A 27,311-nucleotide genomic window follows, 5' to 3' on the forward strand; every position below is an offset into this window, starting at 1 on the left:
CAGGGAGATGTTGTGGGGAGGGGGGTGGGAGGGGGGTTCATGTTTGGGAATGCATGTACACCCGTGGTGGATTCATATCAATGTATGCCAAAACCAATACAGAATTGTAAAGTAAAAAAAAATAAATTATTAAAAATATATATATATTAAAAAAATGGCTTGTAAGGAGAAGGTTTGAATTAGTTGTAGAAACACACTGTGCAAAACTCACAGATGCCACATTGCCTCTCTCAGTCTCACCTTCCTTAACTGCACAATGTAAGAATACTCCCTGCCTTTCAAAGCAGGTGGATTGTGTGCAAATGATTTGGGAAATGTAAAATGCAAAAGGTAAAAAAGTCAGAGAGTCTGAATTTGAATCCTGCCTCTAGCACTCGAGAGATCTTGGCAGAGTACTTAATCTCTCTGTAAAGCAGGACTAAAAATAGTGCCAAATTTACTTGTTTGTTGTGAGAATTTAGGTAATATTATACATAAGGCACTTAGAGCACTGCCTGGCACGCAAAAGGTGAAATACAGGCATTTGCCTTCTCATTACAAAGTTAATAATTCATAGAAATTACTAACATAAGTTTTGTTAATATATAATCCCTTCAAAACTGGTATGATGGTGCCGTAGCTCGGGATCCTAGAAAAGATTTAATCATCAACTGGCTGAGATGGTTTGTTGGGAAAATAAGTAGTTGATGTTTATCACTTTTTTTTTCTATAATTACCAGCTACGTTAGGCTCACTGGAGAATAATTAATATTAATGAGAGGCAGCAGAGAACTGAACATTATAGTTTGAAATGCTTCTCAGATGGCGAAACCCACCTCCAGCTGAAATTGTACACCAAGGATGAAGAAAACCTGCCCCCAAGTGCACCTGAAACGGAACCCAATGTGGTATCCTGAGGTGCTGAAGAGTGGAGCACCCACAGTATGGAAGCTGGGGCAGTGGCTTTATCGCTTCCTGTCCAGGAAGGACTTGTTAATGGAGCTCCACGCTTTTGCTGAAAGGTCAGGTGCAAACAGACAGATCTGACAGGAAGAGTGATTCCACATGAAAAGCCTGGAGAGAAATGTCTGTCTCATCTCCCAGTGGTGGCCAGCAGCTCTCTCTGGTGCTGCAGTGACATGTCTCTTTGGGCACTTCAGAGCTGAACTGGGCACTTCAGAGCTGAACTGGGTACTGGGCTCAGGAGCGGCCCTTCTGGGTGAGGGAATGGGAGAGGTTAAAGGCAGGGACACCTTTTGTTTCAGTTTTGTAAATGAACATGTGCTGTTCCCACTCCATCTTTTCCCTCATGTTCAGTTCAGTTCAGTCTCTCAGTTCTGTCTGACTTTTTGTGACCCCATGGACTGCAGCACGCCAGGCCTTCCTGAGCATCACCAACTCCCGGAGTTTACCCAAACTCATGTCCATTGAGTTGGTGTTGCCATCCTACCATCTCAGCCTCTGTCATCCCCTTCTCCTCCAGCCCTCAATCTTTCCCAGCATCAGGGTCTTTTCAAATGAGTCAGCTGTTCACATCAGGCAGCCAAAGTACTGGAGTCTCAGCTTCAACATCAGTCCTTCCAATGAACACCTAGAACTGATCTCATTTAGGACGGACTGATTGGATCTCCTTGCAATCCAAGGGACTCTCAAGAGTCTTCTCAACCCCACAGTTCAAAAGCATCATTTCTTCTACACTCAGCTTTCTTTATAGTCCAACTCTCACATCCATACATGACCACTGGAAAAACCGTATCCTTGACTAGAGGGAACTTGGTTGACAAAGTAATGTCTCTGCTTTTGAATATGCTCTCTAGGTTGGTCATAACTTTCCTTCCAAGGAGTAAGCGTCTTTTAATTTCATGGCTGCAATCACCATCTGCAGTGATCTTGGAGCCCTCCAAAATAAAAGTGAGCCACTGTTTCCCCATCTATATGCCATGAAGTGATGGGACTGGATGCCATGATCTTAGTTTTCTGAATGTTGAGCTTTTGGTAACTTTTTCACTCTTGTCTTTCACTTTCATTAGGAGGCTCTTTAGTTCTTTTTCACTTTCTGCCAAAAAGGGTGGTGTCATCTGCATATCTGAGGTTATTGATATCTCTCCTGGCAATCTTGATTCCAGCTTGTGCTTCATCCACCCCAGCATTTCTCATGATGTACTCTGCATGTAAGTTAGATAAGCAGGGTTACAGTATATCCTTCACGTACATCCTTTTCCTGTTCGGAACCAGTCTGTTGTTCCATGTTCAGTTCTAACTGTTGCTTCCTGACCTGCATATAGGTTTCTCACGAGGCAGGTCAGGTGGTCTGGTGTTCCAGTCTCTTTCAGAATTCTCCACAGTTTATTGTGATCCACACAGTCAAAGGCTTTGGCATAGTCAATAAAGAAGAAACAGATGTTTTTCTGGAACTCTCTTGCCTTTTCAGCGATCCAGCAGATATTGGCAATTTGATCTCTGGTTCCTCTGCCTTTTATAAAACCATCTTGAACATCTGGAAGTTCATGGTTCACATATTGCTGAAGCCTGGCTTGGAGAATTTTGAGCATTACTTTACTAGCATGTGAGATGAGTGCACTTGTGTGGTAGTCTGAGCATTCTTTGGCATTGCCTTTCTTTGGGAATGGAATGAAAACTGACCTTTTCTAGTCCTTTGGCCACTGCTGAGTTTTCCAAATTTGTTGGCATATTGAGTGCAGCACTTTCACAGCATCATCTTTTAGAATTTGAAATAGCTCCACTGGAATTCCATCACCTCCACTCACTTAGCTCATAGTGATACTTCCTAAGGCCCAATTGACTTCATATTTCAGAATGTCTGGCTCTAGGTGAGTAATCACATCATCATGATTATCTTGGTCGTGAAGATCTTTTTTTGTACAGTTCTTCTGTGTATTCTTGCCACCTCTTCTTGATATCTTCTGCTTCTGTTAGGTCCATACCATTTCTGTCCTTTATTGAGCCTATCTTCGCTTGAAATGTTCCCTTGGTACCTCTAATTTTCTTGAAGAGATCTCTAGTCTTTCCCATTCTGTTGTTTTCCTCTATTTCTTTGCATTGATTGCTGAAGAAGGCTTTCTTATCTCTTCTTGCTATTCTTTGGAACTCTGCATTCAGATGCTTATATCTTTCCTTTTCTCCTTTGCTTTTCACCTCTCTTCTTTTCACAGCTATTTGTAAGGCCTCCCCAGACAGCCATTTTGCTTTTTTGCATTTCTTTTTCTTGGGGATGATCTTGATCCTTGTCTCCTGTACAATGTCATGAACCTTTGTCCATAGTTCATCAGGCACTCTATCAGACCTAGTTCTTAAATCTATTTCTCACTTCCACTGTATAATCATAAGGGATTTGATTTAGGTCATACCTGAATGGTCTAGTGATCTTCCCTACTTTCTTCAATTTTCTGAATTTGGTAATAAGGCATTCATGTTCTGAGCCACAGTCAGCTCCTGGTCTTGTTTTTGCTGACTGTATAGAGCATCTCCATCTTTGGCTGCAAAGAATATAACCAATCTGATTTCAGTGTTGACCATCTGGTGATGTCCATGTGTAGAGTCTTCTCTTGTGTTGTTGAAAGAGGGTGTTTGCTATGACCAGTGCGTTCTCTTGGCAAAACTCTATTAGTCTTTGCTCTGCTTCATTCTGTATTCCAAGGCCAAATTTGCCAGTTTCTCCAGTTGTTTCTTGACTTCCTACTTTTGCATTCCAGTCCCTTATAATGAAAAGGACATCTTTTTGGGTGTTAGCTCTGGAGGTCTTGTAGGTCTTCACAGAACCGTTCAACTTCAGCTTCTTCAGTGTTACTGCTGCTACTGCTACTAAGTCACTTCAGTCGTGTCCGACTCTGTGTGACCTCATAGATGGCAGCCCACCAGGCTCCCCCATCCCTGGGATTCTCCAGGCAAGAACACTGGAGTGGGTTGCCATTTCCTTCTCCAATGCATGAAAGTGAAAAGTGAAAGGGAAGTCGCTCAGTCATGTCTGACTCTTTGTGACCCCATGGACTGCAGCCCACCAGGCTCCTCCATCCATGGGATTTTCCAGGCAAGAGTACTGGAGTGGGGTGCCATTGCCTTCATAGACTTGGATTACAGTGATATTGAATGGTTTGCCTTGGAAACCAACAGAGATCACTCTGTTGTTTTTGAGATTGCATCCAAGTACTGCATTTCAGACTCTTTCGTGGACAATGATGGCTACTCCATTTCTTTTGGGATTTCTGCCCACAGTAGTAGATATAATGGTCATCTGAATTAAATTCACCCATTCCAGTCCATTTTAGTTCACTGATTCCTAGAATGTCGACGTTCACTCTTGGCATCACCTGTTTGACCACTTCCAATTTGCTTTGATTCATGGATGTAACATTCCAGGTTCCTATGCAATATTGCTCTTTACAGCATCAGACCTTGCTTCTATCACCAGTCACATCCACAACTGGGTGTTGTTTTTGCTCTGGCTCTGTCTCTTCATTCTTTCTGGAGTTATTTCTCCACTCTTCTCCAGAGCGTATTGGATGCCTACCGACTTGGGGAGTTCATCTTTCAGTGTGCTATCTTTTTGCCTTTTCATACTGTTCATGGGGTTCTCAAGACAAGAATCCTGAAGTGGTTTGCCATTCCCTTCTCCAGTGGACCACATTCTGTCAGACCTCTCCACCATGACCTGTCTGTCCTGGGTGGCCCCACACAGCATGGCTTAGTTTCACTGAGTTAGACAAGCTGTGGTCCATGTGATCAGATTGGCTAGTTGTCTGTGATTGTGTTTTCCATCTGTCTGCCCTCTGATGCCCTCTCTTAGCGCCTACTGTTTTACTTGGGTTTTGGGATCACTGATAAAATGAAGAAAGAATGTAAAAATGGAGGTGGTGGGGAGGGTGGTTCTTGGTGAGAGTGAGACACAGGTCAGAGCCCTTGGTGGGTGATATGACACAAATAGCTCTCTTGTCCCTCTTCTAGGAGTCCTTTCCACCTTCCTCTTCAGAACATAGGATGGTGCTTTATGAGTGGTGTCTGTGATGAATTGTATTGTCAGATCCAGTTTGTTGGAATAGAGGGGCAATACGGTAGCTAGTCTGCAAAGGCAGCCTTCCAATGAACCACACCATTCAGTATCCATGCTCTCTGTGCTCCTTCCTACTTGTTGACTTGAAGCAAAGGAGATGGATCTCATAGGCAGAAGGTGCAGTGTTTAGGAAATTGAGGCACTACAGTAGAAGACCAAAGTGACAAAGAAAAGTATGAGATTGAAAGCACAGTTGTCACAGGAACCCAGAACAATGTACAAGTCAAGGCCTATCAATTCAGCTGAATCACACGAGTATGAGATTCTGCACCATAGTAGCCTTTCTGTGTATGTTTTAGAGTGTGTTTTTGTGTGTGCTAAATTGCTTCAGTCATGTCTGACTCTTTTTGATGTTATTGGACTGTAGCCTGCCAGACTCCTCTGTCCATAGGATTCTGCAGGCGTGAATACTGGAGTGGGTTGCTATGCCCTCCTTTGGGGATCTTCCCAACCCAGGGATCAAACCTGCGTCTCTTATGTCTCCTGAGTTGGCAGGCGTGTTCTTTACCGCTGGCACCACCTGGGAAGTCCTTGAGGTATTCAAAGTTCAGAAATTAACAGAAATGAAAAATTTGGAGCCATACCCTAAACCTACTGCGTCACATACTCTTGGAGTAGGGCTGACATTTAATTAGACTTCAGGTGACTCTGATGCTCATTGAAGTTTAGGAACCAGTGTCTTAGATATTCATTATTCAAAATGTAATCCACATAGCTCGTTAAAAATGCAGACTTAATCTTAATTAGAATCTGCTTGTTAACAGTATTCCCAGATAGGTCCTGTGCACTTAATATTTGAGAAGCATTGGCTTAGAATCTTCATGCCAGATTATAGGTAGTGCCGTCAGAACTGATGTGTTTGCAAAGCAGGCAATGTAGAGAACCTAGCTGTGTTCTCATGCAAAGAGGGTTTGGCCCTTAATAGAACTGAGCCATGCTTGAGTCAGTGCTTGAACCTCCAGTCTAAAAACCTTACCTGGAAAGACCTATAGTCTCTACCATTCCTAGGATATAAACCAGGCTCAGGTCTGGAATATTGGAATGGCCTAAAGATGCCTGAGCAATAATATCTTTCCAACCAGAGAGAGAAGGCTCCTTGTTGCTGGACTCAGATATATTCCTGAGATAGTAGGAGTTGGCTCAGAGACGGGCAGTCTGGGTAATACCTCTTTTCCCATAGTGTAGGCTTTTCTTACAGTCTTTTTTTTTTCTTTTTAAATCAGTGAATGCATTCCCTTTTGCTGTTGAGCAGGATAAAGGAAAGCTCTCATTTGCTGAGCTCTATTATGTGTAGGGCATTATGCTCTTTCTTTATAAGACTGATACTTGTTCCTTATAAACATCCTATAACATGGACACTGTTTGTTAACTGGTTAATTTATACAAAGTTTAAGCGCTTATCCATATTCCATCTATGAGAAGCAGTTTGTTTTTTTTTTTAGGTTCTCTCATCTTTTGATACAAATTTCAGGTCTTTTCATCATTAGATAACTCAAGATGACTATAGCAACATCTTGCCTAGAAGATAGGAGAGGATGAGCTTTTTGTATAAAATTGTTTTATTATCTTCTGAAGGAATATCTCAAAAGGAAAAAAATCTATAACCCTCTCAAGATGCATCTGATAGGCCTGCAGATTGGTACCTTCTGACAACCACATAAGTTTTTGAAAAATAACTTTCAAGTCTTTATTTTGTGAGGGTAAGTGGTGAGGAGGCAGCACAGAACAGGAAGAAAGTATTGAGTGTGGATTCAAACTTTGGGCTATATCCAAGTTTCTCAGTTCTTTAGAAGAGTGACACTGTTCAAGGTCAAGGTTAACACCCTTGAGCCTCATATTTTTTTTTTACATAAAATGCCTGAGATGTAATAGATCCTAAAGTAATGTTGGCCCTCTTCCTATATTTTATCCTCTAGAATGGACCCTGGAGCTAACATGTGGTAATAACTTCAGCTTGACCTCATTCCCTCATGACAAATTGTTGAGCTCAAGTACCTGGAGGATGTAGAATGACAGCACTTTCTCTTAATATACTTTTTCATGGTATACAGTGACACACATTTGCTTATTCTATTCATTTATTCATTCAATTTCTATGAAGTAAACTGTATTCGACTCAGTGATATAATGGTAGGCAAAGGTAGATTCAAATGAGGAAAAATCTGGAAGATGGCAGATATTTAGCAAACAATCACACAACATGTGTAACTGTAAACTGAAGTAGATATGGGAAAGATGTTTAAAATGCTCTAAAGATATATAACACAGGGATCATATCTTCTCTGGGAAGTTAGAGAAGGCTTCCCTGAGAGAGTGAAATATGATCTGAAGAAGAAAGAATAATTAAGATTTAAGACATAATTAGACCCTTAGTAGAAAACATAGGGAAAAAGGTAGGCACAATTCTCAGATATAAGACAAAAATCATAATTGATTAAAAATGATAAAATGGATATCATCAACATTTAAAATATTCACTTTTTTGAAATCCTGTTGAGAAAACCACAGACTAAGAAAAATATTTGAAATGTATATCAGAACATATTTTGCATGCTCAGCTGTGTCCGACTCTGTGACTCCATGAACTGAAGCCTGCCAGGCTCTTCTGTCTGTGGAATTTTCCAGGCAAGAATACTGGAATGGGTTGTTCTCTTCTCCAAGGGATCTTCCTGACCAAGGGACTGAACCCACATATCCCACATTGGCAGGCAGCTTTTTGACCACTTAGCTACCTGGGAAGCCCAGAATATGTTAACAACTCTCAAATCTGGAAAATGAGAAAATAACTTAATTTTTAAAGTGGGCAAAGTATTTGAAGAGACACTTTCCCACAAAGGGTCTTTAAGTGGCAAATGAGCATATTATAAGTGTTCAAAATTATTGGACTTCCCTTGTGGCTTAACTGGTAAATAATCCACCTGCAATGTGGGAGACCTGGGCTTGATCTCTGGGTTGGGAAGATCCCCTGGAGAAAGGAAAGGCTACCACTCCAGTATTCTGGCCTGAGAATTCCATGAACTGTGTAGTCTGTGGGGTAGCAAAGAGTCAGACACGACTGAGAAAATAGCTTAATTTTTAAATTAAATTTTAAAATCACTTAAATAAATAAATTAAAATTTAAAATCACTTAGTCTTTTAAATGGGCAAAATATTTGGAGACACTTCACCACAAGGGGTCTTTAAGTGGCAAATGAGCATATTATAAGTGTTCAAAATTATTAGTCATTAAAGAAATTCAAATTAAGACATGAGTGCTGATTAGACTATAGATTCATAGGGACTCTTTTACACCTTGCTGGTAGGTATAAAAAATAGTACATTGTTACACTCAGGAAAAGTTTGACAGTTTCTTATAGAGTTAAACCCACACCTATCATATGGGCCTGCAGTTCTACTTCTAAATAATTATACTAGAGAAATGAAAACTTATGTTTACATAAAAACCTGTATATAAACATTTTTAGATGTTTTTTGTAGCATTACACATAATCACCAAACAATGATATGACCCAAATGACCTTCGGTGAATAAATGGGCAAACAAATTGTGGTACAACCTACACCGAAAATATTGCCTATGGCACAAATGAAGAAACTACTGATATGCAGGACAACCTGACTGAATCTTCAGTGCATTATAGTAAATAGAAGAATCCAGCCTCAACATGTTGCACACTGTAAGATTCCATTTATATGATATTCGAGGATGTATTCTGACATGACATTGTAAAGATTAAAACAAGACGAGTGTGGAGGGACTGTAGAAATAGAGAAGAGGGAAGTACAAAATAAGGAAAGTCAGTATAGAGCTAAATACTAATACGTGATCATTTTTCAACTTTTACTCTGTGCTAAGCACTTTACAGGGAGGCCACATATGCTGAAGTCCACGGGGTTGCAAAGAGTCGGAGATGACTAGGTGACTGAACAACAAGAGAGTGCTTTCCATGGACTATCTAACTTAATCCCTACCAAAGAAGTTTTGCAACTATTCCAACCTATAGTAGAAGCTATTTTTTTATGCATGAAGAAACTGAGACTAAGAGAAATGAAATGGCTAATTTATGAAATTAAGGACAGATAAATAGGGAGGTTCAGACTTTAACCTAGTAGGCTTCAGAGTTGGCTTATTTAAACACTATACTATACTGGCAAGCACAGAGGTTGTGATGGTCATATTTTGGTCCAAAAGTAAATAGAATCTGTGTAAAGGTTTTATGCATGTCCACTGTTTTCATCAAATTTCCATTTTTTAAAAGATCACTTTAACTACATTTTGGAGTATAGACTGGTTGAAGTGGGGCTTGATGGGCAATATAGAGTGGGGCATGGTTTACATGGCTGTTATGAAATGAATTGCGTCCCCTCCAAATTCATGTTAAAACCCTAACCCCTGTTACCTCAGAACGTTACTATATATTTGGGGATAGGGCCTTTAAAGAGGTGGCTAAGTTAAAATGAGACCATTAGTGCGGGTTCCAAGTTAATCTGACTGATGTCCTTACTAGAAGAGGAAAGTTGACGCAACATGAGACCCTGGGGATGTGTGTGCACAGAGGGAAGGAGAAGGTAGCCAACTGTAAGCCACGGAGAGAGGCCTGGGGAGAAACCAAATCAAACTATCTTCATCTTGGACTGCTAACCTCCAGAGCTATGAGCAAATTTCTGTTGCTTTAGCCACTCAATCTATGGTAATTTGTATGGCAGCCCAAGCAAACTAGTAATATTAATAGATATAATGTGTATAAAAATAATACCACAAAAGGAGGCAAAGCGAATGGAGCCATTTGGAGTAGCATTTCTTTATATCACTTGAGCTTGTATAAACCTGAAGCTGAGTTTGACAAAATGAATATGGTAAATCCTAGAGCAACCACTAAGATAGATATCAAAAACTCTAGTGTAAATACAATTAATTAAATAAAAATATTTTATTAGAAAATATTCACTTAATGAAAAATTATGCAGTAAAGAAAGAATTGAGGAGCCCAAATCACTTGCTCTTTTATGTAGAAAATCCCAAGGAAGCCACTGAAAATTTTCTAGAATTAAAAAATGAGTTCAGCAAGGTTGTAGGATATAAGATTAATGCACAAAATCAGTTATTTAGAAAGCAATTATATTTACAATATCATCAAAATGAATAAAATACTTAGGAAGAAATTTAACAAGGAATGTGTAAAACATACTCTGAGCACTACAAAGCACTGTTGAAATAAATTTTAAAAGGCCTCAAAAATGGAAAACATTTATGTTCATGGATGGGAAGACCTAATATTGTTAGTATGGCAATATTCCCCTGACCAATTTATGATTTAACACAATCTCTACCAGAATCTCAGGTGACTTTGTAGAAATTTAAAAGCTGAGTTTAAAATTCTTGTATTAAAAAATAAAATAAAATTCTTATATTTAATAGATTTGCAAGGGACCAAGTATAGCCAAAACCATCTCAAAAAAGAACAAAGTGGGAGGACTTTCAAAGCTTTCTACAAAGCAACAATAATCAAGATAATTTGGGACTGACATGAAGGCAGACATAAAGATCAAAAGAATAAAAAAAAATCAGAGGAATAGAGTTGAAAATCTAGAAATAAACTCATAAATCTATGGTAGTTTGATCTTAAACAAGGGTGTTAATACCTTTAATGAGAAAAGGCTATTGATGTTATCTTTTCAGCAAACAGAATGGGGCAACAGGATAACTACATAGAAAAGAATGAAGTTGGACTTTACCTCACATGGTATATGCAAATCAACTCAAAACAGATTAAAAACTAAGTATGAGAGCTTAAACTATAGAACTGTTAGAAGAAAATATAAATATTCATGCTTTCAAATTTGGCAAAGATTCTTAGATATAACATCAAAACCATGAGCATCAAGAATAGTTAAGTTGCACTTCATCAATGTTAAAAATTTTGTGCTTCAAATGACATTATTAAAGAAGTGAAAAATGAAGCCTCAGAATGGGAGAAATTATTTTCAATCATGTGCTAATAGTGGATTTGTATCTAGAATAAATAAAGGACTAATAGAAAGTTCTACAGCTCACTAACAGAAAGACAAATAACCCAACTGAAAATTTTCAAACACCTGGAAAGGAAGATATTTCTCCAAGGAAGATATAAAAATGGCTAATAAGTACATCAAGAAATGTTCATTATCGTTAGTCATCAGGGAAATGCAAATCACAATCACAATGCAATACCATTTTACAACTGTAGAAGGATTTCTGAGTCAGATTTCTTAACACCTAAGACTTGGTCCTGCCAGTAACAACCCCTGGAACCTTGAATAACTTGCCTCAGTTTGTTCTTTTGAAAGACAGTGAAACAATGTCCTTTTTATAGTATTGTTGTGAAGATGAAATGAAATATGGTACCTGTCACTTGGTATGAGAGAGTATATGTATAAATAGAGAATATTTTCCCTGATAGCTCAGCTGGTAAAGAATCCACCTGCAATGCAGGAGACCCCGGTTCAATTCTTGGGTCAGGAAGATTCCCTGGAGAAGGGATAGGCTCCCCATTCCAGTATTCTTGGGCTTCCCTTGTAGTTCAGCTGGTAAAGAATCTGCCCGCAATGCGGGAGACCTGGGTTTGATCCCTGGGTTGAGAAGATCCCCTGGGGAAGGGAAAGGCTACCTACTCCAGTATTCTGGCCTGGAGAATTCCATGGACTTGGAATTCTCCGTTGTATAGTCCATGGGGTCACGAAGAGTTGGACATGACTGAGCAGCTTTCACTTTCATATGACAGCTAGGACATTCCAGGGCAAGTGGAAAAAAATGTCAAACAATAGAGCCTTGACTCGCAACCTCTTTAGTAACCATTCCAGGGTGTCAAACCATAGCTTCTGCAGCAATTAATCCACAAGGGTCAGACCTTGCTCAGTAAATACCATCTTTCCTATTTTTTGCCTCTGCTTCGAACTCAGGAGCAACCAGGGAAAGCCAAATACGCTTCCCAACACAGAGGATGCATCCACTTTGCTAGCCACCTCCAGCTTCTATACCAACAGCTTCCAATGAACTTCCTTTTGTCCCACTTTTCTATGCGTGCTTTTTTTTTTTTTTTAAGAATATTTATTTATTTATTCGGCTGTGCTGGGTCTTAGTTGCAGCATGTGGGATCTTCAATCTTCACGGTGGCATGCATAATTTTCAGTTGCTGCTGCTGCTGCTGCTGCGTCGCTTCAGTCGTGTCCGACTCTGCGACCCCAGAGACGGCTGCCCACCAGGCTCCTCCGTCCCTGGGATTCTCCAGGCAAGAACACTGGAGTGGGTTGCCATTTCCTTCTCCAATGCATGAAAGTGAAAAGTGAAAGTGAAGTTGCTCAGTCGTGTCCGACCCTCAGCAACCCCATGGACTGCAGCCTACCAGCCTCCTCCATCCATGGGATTTTCCAGGCAGGAGTACTGGAGTGGGGTGCCATTGCCTTCTCCCAATTTTTTTTTATGGTATGCAAACTCTTAGCTGTGGCATGTGGCATCTAATTCTCTGACCAAGTATCCATCCTGGGGCCTGCTGCATTGAGAGCACGGGGATTAGCCACCAGACCATCAGGGAAGCCCCTCTGCCAGCTTTTGAGTCTTTACCAAACACAAGTGGTGGTAGCTGACTCCTATGCTTTAACGAGCTATGAAGAAATAGCCTTTACTTCTTTTCTTTTGGGTGATCTTTACTTTCACAAGTAGTTATATAATAAATATTATTTTATTTCCCTGTGTTCCCTTTTCTCCTCTACCTATGAGCATTAAAATGTTCTTTTTAGATCTTCGTTTTTACTTAGGAATCAGTCACAAATACTTCTGAAGGTTGAAGGAAACCTCTCTTTTATATCTTAAAGATACAGTTCTGATTTTCCAGACCAGATGTTTCCCAGGACACTGTTAGCTAAAGAGTCTCCCCCAAATGTTAGTATTCGTGGTTGGGAGGGTTGGAGAGACAGGGATTGAGATTGGGAAGGGTGGTCCTTGCCTGAATAGAGACCAAGTTGCATGTGTGTTTTGTAAACTAGGCCTACTTTTATCATTCTTCTTTTTTTTTTTTCCACTTGTCATTGACCAGCATAGGTTTCCAGGTAGAGAAGCTGTGTTCACTTTATCCTTCAAAATATATTAAAAAAAAAAAACTTTCCATAAAACAACCATAAAATGTCTATGTTAAGCCTGATGTGAATCTTTTGTTTGGCGGGTCTTTGTTCCCTTCCAACTGCAAAAATAACAACTTGGGGGAAATCTGTCAGGCAGAACTGAGCTTCTTAGCTTCAACCTGCTGTGTGGCCTGGGTGTTATTTACAGAGGGATTTTGCAGATATTATAAACACTGGCAAGATTTCTTTGCAGTCCATTGGGCAGAGGAGATGAGTGTGCATCATCCCTTCCAGGGCTGAGCAGGGGCTGGGAAGAGGGATGACTATTCACAGGGGCCCAAATTATCTTGAAAGCAGCTTACTGGAGTCCTGCAATTAGGTTAATAAGATATACACCATATGCTGGCTTGGGCACACTAATTCCCCAGTCCCTTGAGGGTTGTAAGAGGATGATGGCACTGCCCACTCCTATGGAGATGGCTCCCAAAGCCAGGTGCTGCTTGCCTGCATTTCTCTGTGTTTCTGGAGGAGACTCTCTATGTTTACCTAGACGGCCTGACCCCACAGATCCCTGTAATTTTGGAAGCACATGATTCATCTGTCATGTTGAGCAACATGAAGAGTTTGTGAATCAGTTGTGTAACCATTACAAGGCAAACAGACAGTGAGAACCTTCCCTTTCAGGATAAGCGGCAAACACTAAAGGCCAGTTTCTGTGCTGGATGAAAATAGAATCAAACCTCTTGAAATAAAACAAAGAAGGGACAACAGGCAAGGCTGGTTTGTGGTTTGTGCTTATTCGCTCAGTCGTGTCCGACTCTTTGCGACCCCAAGGACTGTAACCTACCAGGTTCCTCTGTCCATGGGGATCCTCCAGGCAAGAATACTTGAGTGGGTTGCCATGCCCTCCTCCAGGGGATCTTTCCAACCCAGTGGTTGAACCAGTCTCCTACATTGCAGGCGGATTCTTTACCGTCTGAGCCACCAGGGAAGCCCCAAGCTGGTTTGGGATGGGCAAATTATCTACTCATTTGATGTCCCTTTCTGCCCCTGTCCAGAGTGTTGTCTCTGACCACAAAGATTGTTCCTTCCCTTGGGAGGTCAGCTTAAATTACTGGTTTTTCAAGGGGCATATTAGTCTCTCTGATGGAAGAGAATGTCAGATACAAGTGGAATCTTATAATACAAAACTAGTTTTTCTCATCCATTTCTGTGTAATGGTCTGTTTCTAAGGGGGGAATACCTTCCCTACCATCTTTGCTTTGTTTTTGGTCCAAGGGATCATAGCAGAGGCAGCACAGTGGTGTTATGGTTTGATTGATTGTGTCTTCAATTAATGTATGAAGCTCTGTTCCCCACTGTGATGGTATTTGGAAGTTGGACATTTGGGAGTTAATTAGACTTAAATTAGGTTGTGACGGGGAGGCTCCCACGGTAGGATTAGTGTCCTTCAAAGAGGAAGAGAGACCAGGGCACTCTCTGTCTCTCTCCCTTTGCCCTCTGAGAACAAAGAGGAGGCAGTCATATGCAAACCAGAAAGAAGGTTCTCATCAGGAACAGAATCTGCTGGCACCTTGATCGACTTCCAACTTCTAGAGCTATGAGAGATAAACGTCTGTTGTTAAGCATCCTGAGCTGACTGATCCACATGATAACTCTTAAAGCTGCTTATTGTAATATGTTTAAAGATCATATGCATTTATTGCATATTTACTTTATACCAGCCATGGTGCTAGTTGGGTGCTTAGGAGAAAAAAAAAAAACTAAAATTTCTGGTGGCAGAGGCAGACCCATTACCTAGATCAATTACTCCATGCACTGAAGATTCTAACAGAGAGATACAAGGTTGTGTCAGGAGCACAAAGAACACAGTGTTATATTGTTTATGATTTATTTAATGCATGTGAACGTAAATAGATTTACAAAAATAAATGTTTTTCTTGAATTATCTATCAAGATCCTCTGTAATTCTTTGATATGTCCTGAAACACTGCTAGGTTAAAGAAACATGTCTTTAAAGAAAAAGAAAAACCCATGATGTGGGTAAGAAAAGAATCATGGACCAAGGAGGAGAGTTTTCTGTATCCTTCACAACTTTATTGAGGAGTCATTTATTGAGGGCCCACTTTCTTATACAATTATTTAAGCACAGTCTAGACAAGAAAACAAATAAGAAAGTAGGCTGTATATTATGGCAACACAATCCCCTTTTAACTTCATTTATCTCATCTGAAATGGAAGCTAAATATCAACAATTGTAGGATGATTTTGAAGAGTAAGGATAATGTTTGTAAAATCAACAAGCCGTTCAGTTTCTGATAAATAATAGGCATTTAAGGAACAACAGTTATTATCATCATTATCATTAATGACAAAATTTTGGCCCCACAGTAATGGGGCTGCATCAGGACCAGTGGTGGCCTGCAAGGGGTGGGGGGAGTATCTGTTTTTGACAGACAGGAAGGGTGTCATTAAAGTGCTAAATTCAATGCAATCCCTATCAAGCTACCAGTGATATTTTTCACAGAACTAGAACAAATAATTTCAAGATTTGTATGGAAATACAAAAAACCTCGAATAGCCAAAGCAATCTTGAGAAAGAAGAATGGAACTGGAGGAATCAACCTGCCTGACTTCAGGCTCTACTACAAAGCCACAGTCATCAAGACAGTATGGTATTGGCACAAAGACAGAAATATAGATCAATGGAACAAAATAGAAAGCCCAGAGATAAATCCACACACCTATGGACACCTTATCTTCGACAAAGGAGGCAAGAATGTACAACGGAGTAAAGACAATCTCTTTAACAAGTGATGCTGGGAAAACTGGTCAACCACTTGTAAAAGAATGAAACTAGATCACTTTCTAACACCATACACAAAAATAAACTCAAAATGGATTAAAGATCTAAATGTAAGACCAGAAACTATAAAACTGTTAGAGGAGAACATAGGCAAAACATTCTCCGACATAAACCACAGCAGGATCCTCTATGATCCACCTCCCAGAATTCTGGAAATAAAAGCAAAAATAAACAAATGGGATCTAATTAAAATTAAAAGCTTCTGCACAACAAAGGAAAATATAAACAAAGTGAAAAGACAGCCTTCCTAATGGGAGAAAATAATAGCGAATGAAGCAACTGACAAACAACTAATCTCCAAAATATACAAGCAACTCCTGCAGCTCAATTCCAGAAAAATAAACGACCCAATCAAAAAATGGGCCAAAGAACTAAATAGACATTTCTCCAAAGAAGACATACGGATGGCTAACAAACACATGAAAAGATGCTCAACATCACTCATTATTAGAGAAATGCAAATCAAAACCACAATGAGGTACCACTTCACACCAGTCAGAATGTCTTCTATCCAAAAATCTGCAAGCAATAAATGCTGGAGAGGGTGTGGAGAGAAGGGAACCCTCCTACACTGTTGGTGGGAATGCAAACTAGTACAGCCACTATGGAGAACAGCGTGGAGATTCCTTAAAAAATTGCAAATAGAACTGCCTTATGACCCAGCAATCCCACTGCTGGGCATACACACCAAGGAAACCAGAATTGAAAGAGACACATGTACCCCAATGTTCATTGCAGCACTGTTTATAATAGCCAGGACATGGAAACAACCTAGATGTCCATCAGTAGATGAATGGATAAGAAAGCTGTGGTACATATACACTCAGCCGTTAAAAAGAATACATTTGAATCAGTTCTGATGAGATGGATGAAAGTGGAGCTGATTATACAGAGTGAAGTAAGCCAGAAAGAAAAACACCAATACAGTATACTAACACATATATATGGAATTTAGAAAGATGGCAATGATGACCCTGTATGCAGGACAGCAAAACAGACACAGATGTGTATAGTGGACTTTTGGACTCAGAGGGAGAGGGAGAGGGTGAGATGATTTGGGAGAATGGCATTGAAACATGTATAATATCATGTAAGAATCGAATCGCCAGTCTATGTCCGATGCACGATACGGCATACTTGGGCCTGGTACACGGGGATGACCCAGAGAGATGTTGTGGGGAGGCGGGTGGGAGGGGGGTTCATGTTTGGGAATGCATGTACACCCGTGGTGGATTCATGTCAATGTATGCCAAAACCAATACAGAATTGTAAAGTAAAATAAAAAATAAATTAATTAATTAAAAAAAAAAGAATGAATTCTGTCCCAACAAGGAAAGGGCAGTGTCAGTTTCAAGATCGAGTCATCGTTTGTGCAAAGATACAGAATTTGAAAAATGGAGACTTCAAGTAGTTTGGATAACTAACATGAGGGATGAGAATAGTAGAAGATAAGCCTATAAAATAGGTAAGGTTTGGATCAGGTAGGAAGAAGGTGAAAGAAGCTAGCAATTCTTGTGTATTCCCACTCATTATGGCATATTAATATGCTATTTGATTTTAATTATTTACTTTTACAACAAGCCTGTAAGATATTGTTATAGAATTTTACATATTACTCTTAAGGTGATAGGGAGTCTGTGAGAGCCTTTAAACAGGAGAATGGCATCAATTTTACAGTCTCCAAGAAAGCCAGCTTCCTCGGAGATCCTCAGAGAAATGAGACCACAGAGATACCTTGCAGGTTATTTCAAATAACATGTTGAGAGACACATGGTTGGAAGCAGGCATGTCTGTCACCAGAAAGGCTTGGCTTAGCTGGCTCCAGCTGGGGAAGGCTCTCTTGGGGAGACCTGTCATCCAGGGGCTGCTGGCTTATTCCACATCCTCTCCTTGTTCTGTCCACGTCCCTTCCCCTTCCAGACACAAGCCTCACAGGATGACTGCAGCAAGCCCATAATTGTGGGGTGAGAGAAGCAACGTCAACTCAGATTGTTTTCATTAACAGCTGTTCCTGAATAGTGGACTCAGAGCTTTCAAAATAGTTTTTAAGTGCAACCTGGAAGAAAGAGCCAGAGGCAGAAAGAGTAGTGACCAATCTAGGAGAAAACAAAAGTGTGGACAAAGCCCAGAATTTCAGAATGGACTGAAGTTACTGAAGGGAAGAGTAGCTGGGTTCTGAGAAATGTGGCAGCTGGAATTTCTTGATGGGATTGGCTAGCTGATGCCAAGAAGAAATGATCTTACAATTGCCTTTCTATGCCCGCCTGCAACTATTTGTCTGTGGCTGGCAGCTGTGTCTGCTTTCGTAGATAAAGAATTGGTTCCATATGAAGAATGTGGAGCTGTGAAAAAAAAGATGAAAATGAATCATAAAAGGCTTTAGAATTGATCCACTGCTAAATAGTTCATTTAGTTTCCTCCCTTCCTTTACATTTGAGGAAATTGAGAATCAGAAAAGTAAATTGATTTGTTTCAGATCAGATAAATTGATTTACTCATTGTGACCACCAAAATTATGGGAGAAAGATAAGTCCATAATCTCAAATCTGGCCTAATTTGTGTAGTTAGCATCATCCTTCCTTATCCCCATGATTATCAGCTATACTCCAGGCTATTGCTAGCAGGGAGAGGACATTAGGTGGGAGGTATGGAAGGATTCCTGGTCTCAGAGGCCCAGGTCTTTGAAAAATGCTAGCCTAGCAGCTCTTCTGCCTTACTCTGCTCTGCATGCTGGACTGAGGTATTCTTCTACCATAATATACATATGACTAAGTAACATACAATTGGCTTCTTATGTATGTTAGTTGCTCAGTTCTGTCCAACTGTTTGTGACCCCATGGACTGTAGTGAACCAGGCTCTACTGTCCATGGAATTCTCCAGGCAAGAATACTGGAGTGGGTAGCCATTCCTTTCTCCTGACCCAGGGACTGAACCCAGGTCTCCTGCATTGCAGGCAGATTCTTTACTGTCTGAGCCACCAGGGCTTCTTAGGAGGAGCCTGCAAATTCTCTTGGATATTTTCATATCTAAATCCATAACTTTGATAAATGAGACTATCACAGTGGGAGACTGTATGACAAGACAAATTCTAGTCTGTTTTTCAAAGCATATTTAAGTTTTCTTTCTATTTTTTATTGGAGTATAATGTTTTATACTTTATATGCTTTATAATACTTTATATTATATTTATATATATAATATATATTTATATAAATTTATATATATCATATGCTTTATAACATTGTACTAGTTTCTGCTATACAGCAAAGTGAATCAGTTTTATATATATATATATATATATATATATACACATACATATATACATACACACTGTTTTTTAGATTTTCTTCCCATTAAGGTCACCAGAGATCACAGAGTAGAGTTCTCTGTGCTATACCATGGGTTCTCATTAGTTTTTTATTTTATACAAGGTAATATATTTGGAAAAAATGTCTTCCCTTCATTTTTGTAAACCATCTCTTGCTGATATTTCTTATCTGCCCATAAAACTATAAGATGATTTTTCCTTTATAGCAAAACATTTATAGTGTTCTCAGAGGCTGACAGTTTTACTCTTCAATGACAATAAATATCCTGGATATGTATAGCACGATGGAGGTTCAGTGGTTGGTCCAATTAGAGTTTAAGGTAAAACTCCATCCGACTTATTTTATAATCAGTAAGAGATTCATGAAGATGAAAGTTAAAAACCTCCCAAGTTCAAATAAGTGTATCTACAATGGAAATAGAGACAGCAGTTTTTTTCTATTATTTATCAAATACCTTCTATTCTATCCCTGGTGGCTCGGATGGAAAAGAATCTGCCTGGAATGCGAGAGACCTGGGTTCAATCCTGGGTTGGGAAGCTCCCCAGGAGGATGGAGTGGCAGCCTACTCCAGCAATCTTGCCTGGAAAACTCCATGGACAGAGGACCTGGCAGGCTACAGTTCATGGAGTCGCAGAGTCGGACACGACTGAGCAACTAACACAAACACACACATTTGGTCGATCAGTAAGAACAACGATGGGAGAGGCATGATCTTTGCCTTCTAGGTGGAAGATCACTGACATTACTGAGGGTGTAATATGTGTTAGACATCTGTCTCATACATTGATGACTTTTATTACTTAATTCATTGACTGGAATTAACTATTTAAAGTAACTCTATGAAGAATTTTCCAACAGTGTAAAAATGAGAAAACCGAAGTTCCAAGAGGTTAATACACTTGAGTGAAGTTACAGTTTTCCTCAGAGCCAGACTTAAACCCAAGTCTGCTTAATTCCACATGGATAGTGTTTCTATCACATCAATTTGGGGAATTATAAACATCTACCGAGACCCAGGCAAGAACAAGAGTGAATGCTAGAGCTACACACTGAACATTTCTGACACCTGTTGGTGGATCCCTTCAACAAAATGTGTTCATGGCTCTGCCACGGGGCCCACAAATCCCCTTTGATATCATCATACCTGAAAGCTGTAACTTTGATGAATGAGCCTATTCCGGCAAGAGACTATACGACAGACCCGAAAGGCCTGCTCTTTCTCATCTATGATTAAAATGGGCAGCTGAGAATAATACACTAAAATGGTTTACTTCAGAGTTCATCCCTTCCAGATTTGAAGACTAAGAGAACGTTGTGTTGTGTTCTGAGGTCAGGAGACCTTGAGAAGCCCTTTGGCCTGGCTTTGTCCAGTCACCGAAGCGGCGTCGTGTCCTTTCCGTCTCACTCGTTCATTTACTGTGGTTGTGCTGGACTTTTTCTAGTTCCGAGTGTGTGGCTCCTCTCATGGCAGGAGGGCTCGAGAGCACTTGGGGTTCAGCAGTTGCGGTGTGTGGGCTCAGTGGTTGTGACGTACAGGCTTTGTTGCCCCGTGGCATGTGGAATCTTCCTTGGCCAGGGATAAAGCTTGGGTCCCCTGCCTCAACAGGCAGATTCTTAACCACCGGACCACCAGGGAAGTTCCTCTGCCTCGTTTTTTTGACTAAAGCAAATTACAAGGCCAATTCACATTCACGGATTAAGAAAACAGACTTAGATGTTCTGCCAAAAATTGTATACTGCCTGGTAATCCTCTTCCAAACAAGGTATAAGACATTTTCATCAACCCAGAATGTTTTCCTATATCGCTTTCCTGCTGATTTTCTTTCCTACCACTCTATTCTTTCAGGAAACCACATTTTGATTCTTAAGACTGCAAACCATTTTAGTATGTTTTTGGATAAACAGAATTGTGAATTAATTTCTGCTTCTTTTGCCTAACAGTGTTTTCCAAAGTGATCCATCCTGTTGTGTGTACATGTTTTTTTGTTTTTAAGTTTATTAGTTTTCTCTTTGAAATTTTCTTTGGATTCTAGTTTTTGTTGTTCTTGTTCATCATTACATCTCTCAGTGCTCATCCCAGTGCTATATAGGTAGTGATATGAGACAGATTATTAATCATAGAACATTTAAAATATATTTTAGAGCATAAAAATGGTGATTACTAATAATTTCACTGAGTATTGCCATAGTTAATTTATTGTATTTCTTTCCTACTTAAAAAAATTATATTGTTTGCTTATAGAAACATAATAAGAATCACGCATTTACACACTTACATACATTCTTGACGTTACACTGTGACTATTTACCAAAACATTAAATACTCATTCCTTTAGGCTTTATCCAGGTTTTTTCTTTTCCTACACTGACATATGAATAGTCTTCTTTCCTTGTTTCCTTTTTTCCTTTGTTTCTTCCTTCCTTTCCTTCATTCACATTCTCTCTTATACAATGATATATATATTTATTCATTTTTCTCTATGCACACTTTTGACTGATCTCTGAAGTTTTATTGGTTTCTTATTGTAAAATGCATGTAATACCAGTTTTAATTTTATTTTTGCCTGCCTCCTAACATATTTATCAAAACATATTTTAATTTTATTTTATATTCTTAGTTATGTTGTATTTTTATGTTATGTTTATTTGGATCAATTCAGTCACTCAGTTGTGTCTGACTCTTTGTGACACCATGGACCACAGCACTCCAGGCTTCCCTGTCCATCAGCAACTCCTGGAGCCTACTCAGACTCATGTCCATCAAGTCGGTGATGTCATCCAATCATCTCATCCTCTGTCATCCCCTTCTCCTCCTGCCTTCAGTCTTTCCCAGCATCAGGGTCTTTTCCAATGAGTTGGTTCTTCATATCAAAGTGGCCAAAGTATTGGAATTTCAGCTTCAGCATCAGTCCTTCCAATGAATTTTCAGGACTGATTTCCTTTAGGATGAACTGGTTGGATCTCCTTGAAGTCCAAGGGACACTCTAGAGTCTTCTCCAAAACCACAGTTCAAAAGCATCAATTCTTCGGTGCTCAGCTTTCTTTACAGTCCAACTTTCACATCCCTACATGAATACTGGAAAAACCATAGCCTTGACTAGAGGGACCTTTGCTGGCAAAGTAATGTCTTTGCTTTTTAATATGCTGTCTAGGTTGGTCATAGTTTTTCTTCCAATGAGCAAGCATCTTTTAATTTCATGGCTGCAGTCACCATCTGCAGTGATTTTGGAGCCCCCCTAAATAAAGTCTCTCACTGTTTCCATTGTTTCCCCATCTATTTGCCATGAAATGATGGGACCAGGTGCCATGATATTTTGGTATTTATTAGTTTTATGTTTATTACTTTGAGGCAAAAGAATTGTTTGCCTATTTTCTCTGTTTTGACATTTATTGATTATGTATGTGAATGTATTATAGACATTTAAAAGAAGGTACAAGATATATTTATGCCTCTTCAGTCAGATTTATGAATTAAGAGACTGCAACAAGGCACTTAAGAGCTAAATCTCTGAAGACAGGTTGCCTCCGCTCAATATTTGGCTCAACCAATCTCAAACTGTGTAGCATTAGTCCAACTACTTAATCTTGCTTGTATTAATTTCCTCATCTGTAAATGAAATTATAATAGCATCTTTCTAGAGGGTTGCTATGAGCAGTAAATGAGTCAATAAATATATAATACATAAGATAAATATAGCAGTGCCTGACACATAGTAAATACTATAAGTGTTTTCATTATATTATCTTATTCAGGTCATCTATCTCTATCAACTGTTTTCTGTTTTCTTTGTTAAAAATTGAGTTATATTCAGGTCCTCAATGTGGCTTTAACTTTATCGACTCTACCTTACATCTCTTCATTTTGGCTTTAAATATTTTAATGTCAAATTATGTGAAACATAATTGCTTGTAATTGCTATGTATATATATTCATTCATTCATTTGTTGTTCATATAGTGAAGAAATGAAGTTGCTCAGTTGTGTCTGACTCCCTGCAACCCCATGGGCTATAGCCTACCAGGCTCCTCCATCCCTGGGATTCTCCAGGCAGGAATACTGGAGTGGGTTGCCATTTCCTTCTCCTGTTATTCATATAAGGCATACTTATTTCCCATTTGATGTTCTTGCCTTGATAGATGTCTGCAATACTGATATTTCCAAGGCTGCTTTCTTTTCACTTGTAGTTGCCTGGTATATAATTGTCCTCATTTTTATGTTTACTTTTTCTGCTTCATTCCCTTTTATTGTGTCTGTTATTCACACCATAAAATTGGTTGAGGTTGTTTTACCAATATGAGAGGAATTTAATACTTTCACAATAACTGTGATAACTGGTATTTTTTGTTATACTTTTGCCCTTTTATTGTATACTTTCTACTTTTAGGCTTTATTACTCCTCTGTCCTAGATCGTTCTGTTTCAAACAAGTTCTTTATGCTTTTTTCCTCAGTGACTTGAATCTTATGCATACTAATTATACTAATTATAGTTGCCTTCTCCTCAAAAATAAACAAATTTGAAATTTCCTTATTACCTTGAGAAAGAACAATATCTTGATGGAATAATAGCTATCTATAATAGTAGGATGTACATTACCGCATGGTGGTGCTGGTGATGATTTAGTTACCAAGTCGTGTCCGACTCTCATGACCCCGTGGATTGAGCCTGTCAGGATCCTCTGTCCATGGGATTCTCCAGGCAAGAATATTGGTGTGGGTTGTCATTTCCTTCTCCAGACCACATAGTAGGAGAACATGTTATTTATTTCTTCTCCTTGGCCCCATTTTTTAATGAAGTGGAATTTTAAACCTGGATTATCATTTGTTAATAAGAAATAATTAATATACTGTGTATTATATCAACTGTAATCACCATATTATATTTATATATTAGAAATACTGATCTTTCCCATGTTCTAGTTCTATATAATTTCTTTTATACTATCTTTTATACTCCTTAACCCATGAATATTTTAAGTTACTAGTAAGTTGCAAAACATCTAGGGATGATATTTTCAAGCAGTATATGTGGATGTAATAGATTCCTGATTATTAGATCCCAGAGAACTTTTAAAAATCTTATGCATGAATGATATACCTTAAAATATCATCTGGTTCAACCCACATTTTGGGGGAGTTATTATTTAATATCCTTTATATTTCTTAGTTTTCTCGTCACCTTTGTGAATGGAAATTTCATGATCTTTAAAATGTTTTATCATTTATTTACAAATGAATTTGTCTTGAAGTCCTCTTGAATCGCTTTATGATTGAAGCTGTTAGTGGCTTTTATCAGTGTTAACTGAATAAATGCTACTTGTTCTTTCTACTTTCACTCCTGCCCTTTCTAATCTACCTCACCACTACTCTCACTTTAATTTTTGAAAAGTGGAATATGATTATTTTTTCTCCTGCTCTAATAAGTTTTTTCAGTGGTTTGTCATTTCCCTCAGGATAAATGACAATGTCAAAGTTTTTGCTATTTTAAGTACCCTATGAGATGGGACCACAGTTGGGGAAAAGCATAGAAATGAATTGTAATAGATTTGATTCTTTGTTTGCTTTCTGTTTAAAAAATTCAACCATTTCAAACAAACATTATTAAATTAAAGAACCCTGATTCTATAATAAGCAAGTTATTTCCCACACATACAGTAGTGGGTATTGTCATGTTATGAAAGAATATGGGTTATGGAGTCATGCATACTTGCTTTCAGATGCCAGATTGGTAATTATTATCTGTTGAACATTATAAAATAATATATGTCAACATTTAGTATACACTGAGACTAGAAATAGGAAAGTGAGCACTCAACATAGAATAAGATAGAAATAATGAAAAATGATTATAAGGTGCCAGAGCAAGACAGCACGCTAAGAGACATGCCCCTACAGGGTCTTGAATGTATGCTAAGGTGTGTATCTCGGAAACAGTCGGAGAAACAGAGAGGCTTATGCAATATGACCACCATTGTAGATGGCATAGATGATAGAGCATTTCAAACAATGCGAAAAGGTCCACTGGACTATTTTTCTACAGAGGTTTCATTTATCAGCCAAGTACTTACAAGTGGAAACTGAAACTTAGGCACTGACAAGCTTTTTACGAGAGAGGAGAGTTAGAAGATGACCTTGTTTTGAGAACCTCCCATATTTAATGGCTATGAGGGATAGCATGATCCTGAAAATTGAAGCAGAGAAGGAGGAGTTTAAAGAATGGGAAGAAACTCAGTAGAGTGAGGTCCAAAGGAATACTAAAAGGAATGGTTCACAGTACTACAAAATTCTCCAGACAGGTCAGTAAAGTGAAGATGTAATATGCCTGCTGGATTCATCAATGGGTGATGGATGTTATCAAGAGCTGTATTACTGGAATGGTAGGGGTGAAATACAGAATACAAATGAATACATGCATTTAGATAGCTAGTTGAGAAGTTTGGATGTGGAGCAAAGGAGAGAGATGGCAGAGTCTAGAGAGTATTGTGGATTCTGATATTTTTATGGCTTTTTAAACAAAGGGCTTCTGGGAGAAACAACTGGCTTACATACCTGTTGGAAGGATGTATTAAAAAGGGAGAAGATAAATTTACAAGAGGAAGAATAAAATAATCTAATTTAAGATTCAAGAGACTTGAAATCCATGGGTTTATATTAGTGCTTAGATTTCCAATTAAATCTTTTTCACCAGGATATCTGTATAACCCAGATGGAGTAGAGAATAGGAATGTAGAATGCACAGAGCCAACTTTAGGGGTTTGTATAGGGCAAGCACAGGTATAAGCGCATAAGGAAGGTGACAGGGTTCAAGAAAGGGCAGTTCCAGGGAGAGATGGTATTAAACGTGAGATCAACTTGTATCTGAGGAGACTAGGAGTCAGGAGTTGAGGTGCTTAAGGGCTCATTGCAGTTATGAGCACATGTTTGTGAGTGAAGAAGAGGTAAATGGGCAGGATAGGAGGCTGAGGCCAAGCATGAAACATTCAATTTGAAATTCAAAGGTAGAGCATATCCACGTGCTGACACGGTGAATTTTTAAGGAATGAATATGAAGGTTTCTAAATTTGAAAAGATTAAGGGGCTGTAAGAATTAGACTGGAGAGTAAATCATTAAACATCCCAAGAGGTAAAATATCCCACCATATGGCAGGGGTTAAGGTAGAAATGAAAATAGTTAATGGGAATCTAAGACTCCAATGTATGCTAAAGAGCCTTACAAATGATCAAAAGTTAAACTATATTCAAAATGAGTGATTTGGTTATGAGTCAACTATTTGCCCCATTGAGGCTTGGTTTTTCCACTTGTAAAAACACAATCATATTTTTCCAAAGGTCATTGATGTTAATGTGTTAACAAGTATATGGCTCATTCAATGTACTTGATGTATAGTATATTTTCAGGAGGAATAGTTTTCTTTCCTTTCATTATTTGTTGAGAAATGCCAAGTTACTAATGCTAAGAATGTATCAAGTATCAAAGTTCCTTTTTAAATAATTCTGTTCAAAAAATACAGAAAGAACGTTGCAAATTGAATATAACCATAGTATAATTTTTAATGAAACAATCACTCTGGGCAATAATCACCAATTGCTCTTAAAGCTTTTAATTGAAAGGCTTATGGTCTCAACAGCAGGAGGTCCTGAGGGTAACATCTGGCTGTAGCTAATGGAAGAACATTGCCACTATCATGAGTGGTTCTGTAACAACCAGAGGCTCAGTCTGTGACCACAAACTGTGTTCTCTGACTTCATGGAAAAAGCATCATTGATGAGTGCCATCCTTGTATATGGATGGAGCAAGGGACATTTCTACATTTGTTCTGGTGGACAAATCCTTGAGCATTTGGATTCTACCGTGTCTTGAAGAAAGCTAGTGATATATTGTTCCAGAAACTCCACTAGCCATGCTGGGTCACTAAAGTTCATGCTTCACAGGGAACCAGAAAGAGGAAGCCTGTGTCTCAGCATCTGAGAAGG

The sequence above is a fragment of the Oryx dammah genome, unplaced genomic scaffold (genome assembly GCF_014754425.2).
Source record: "Oryx dammah isolate SB20612 unplaced genomic scaffold, SCBI_Odam_1.1 HiC_scaffold_6, whole genome shotgun sequence".
NCBI classification, from domain to species: domain Eukaryota; kingdom Metazoa; phylum Chordata; class Mammalia; order Artiodactyla; family Bovidae; genus Oryx; species Oryx dammah.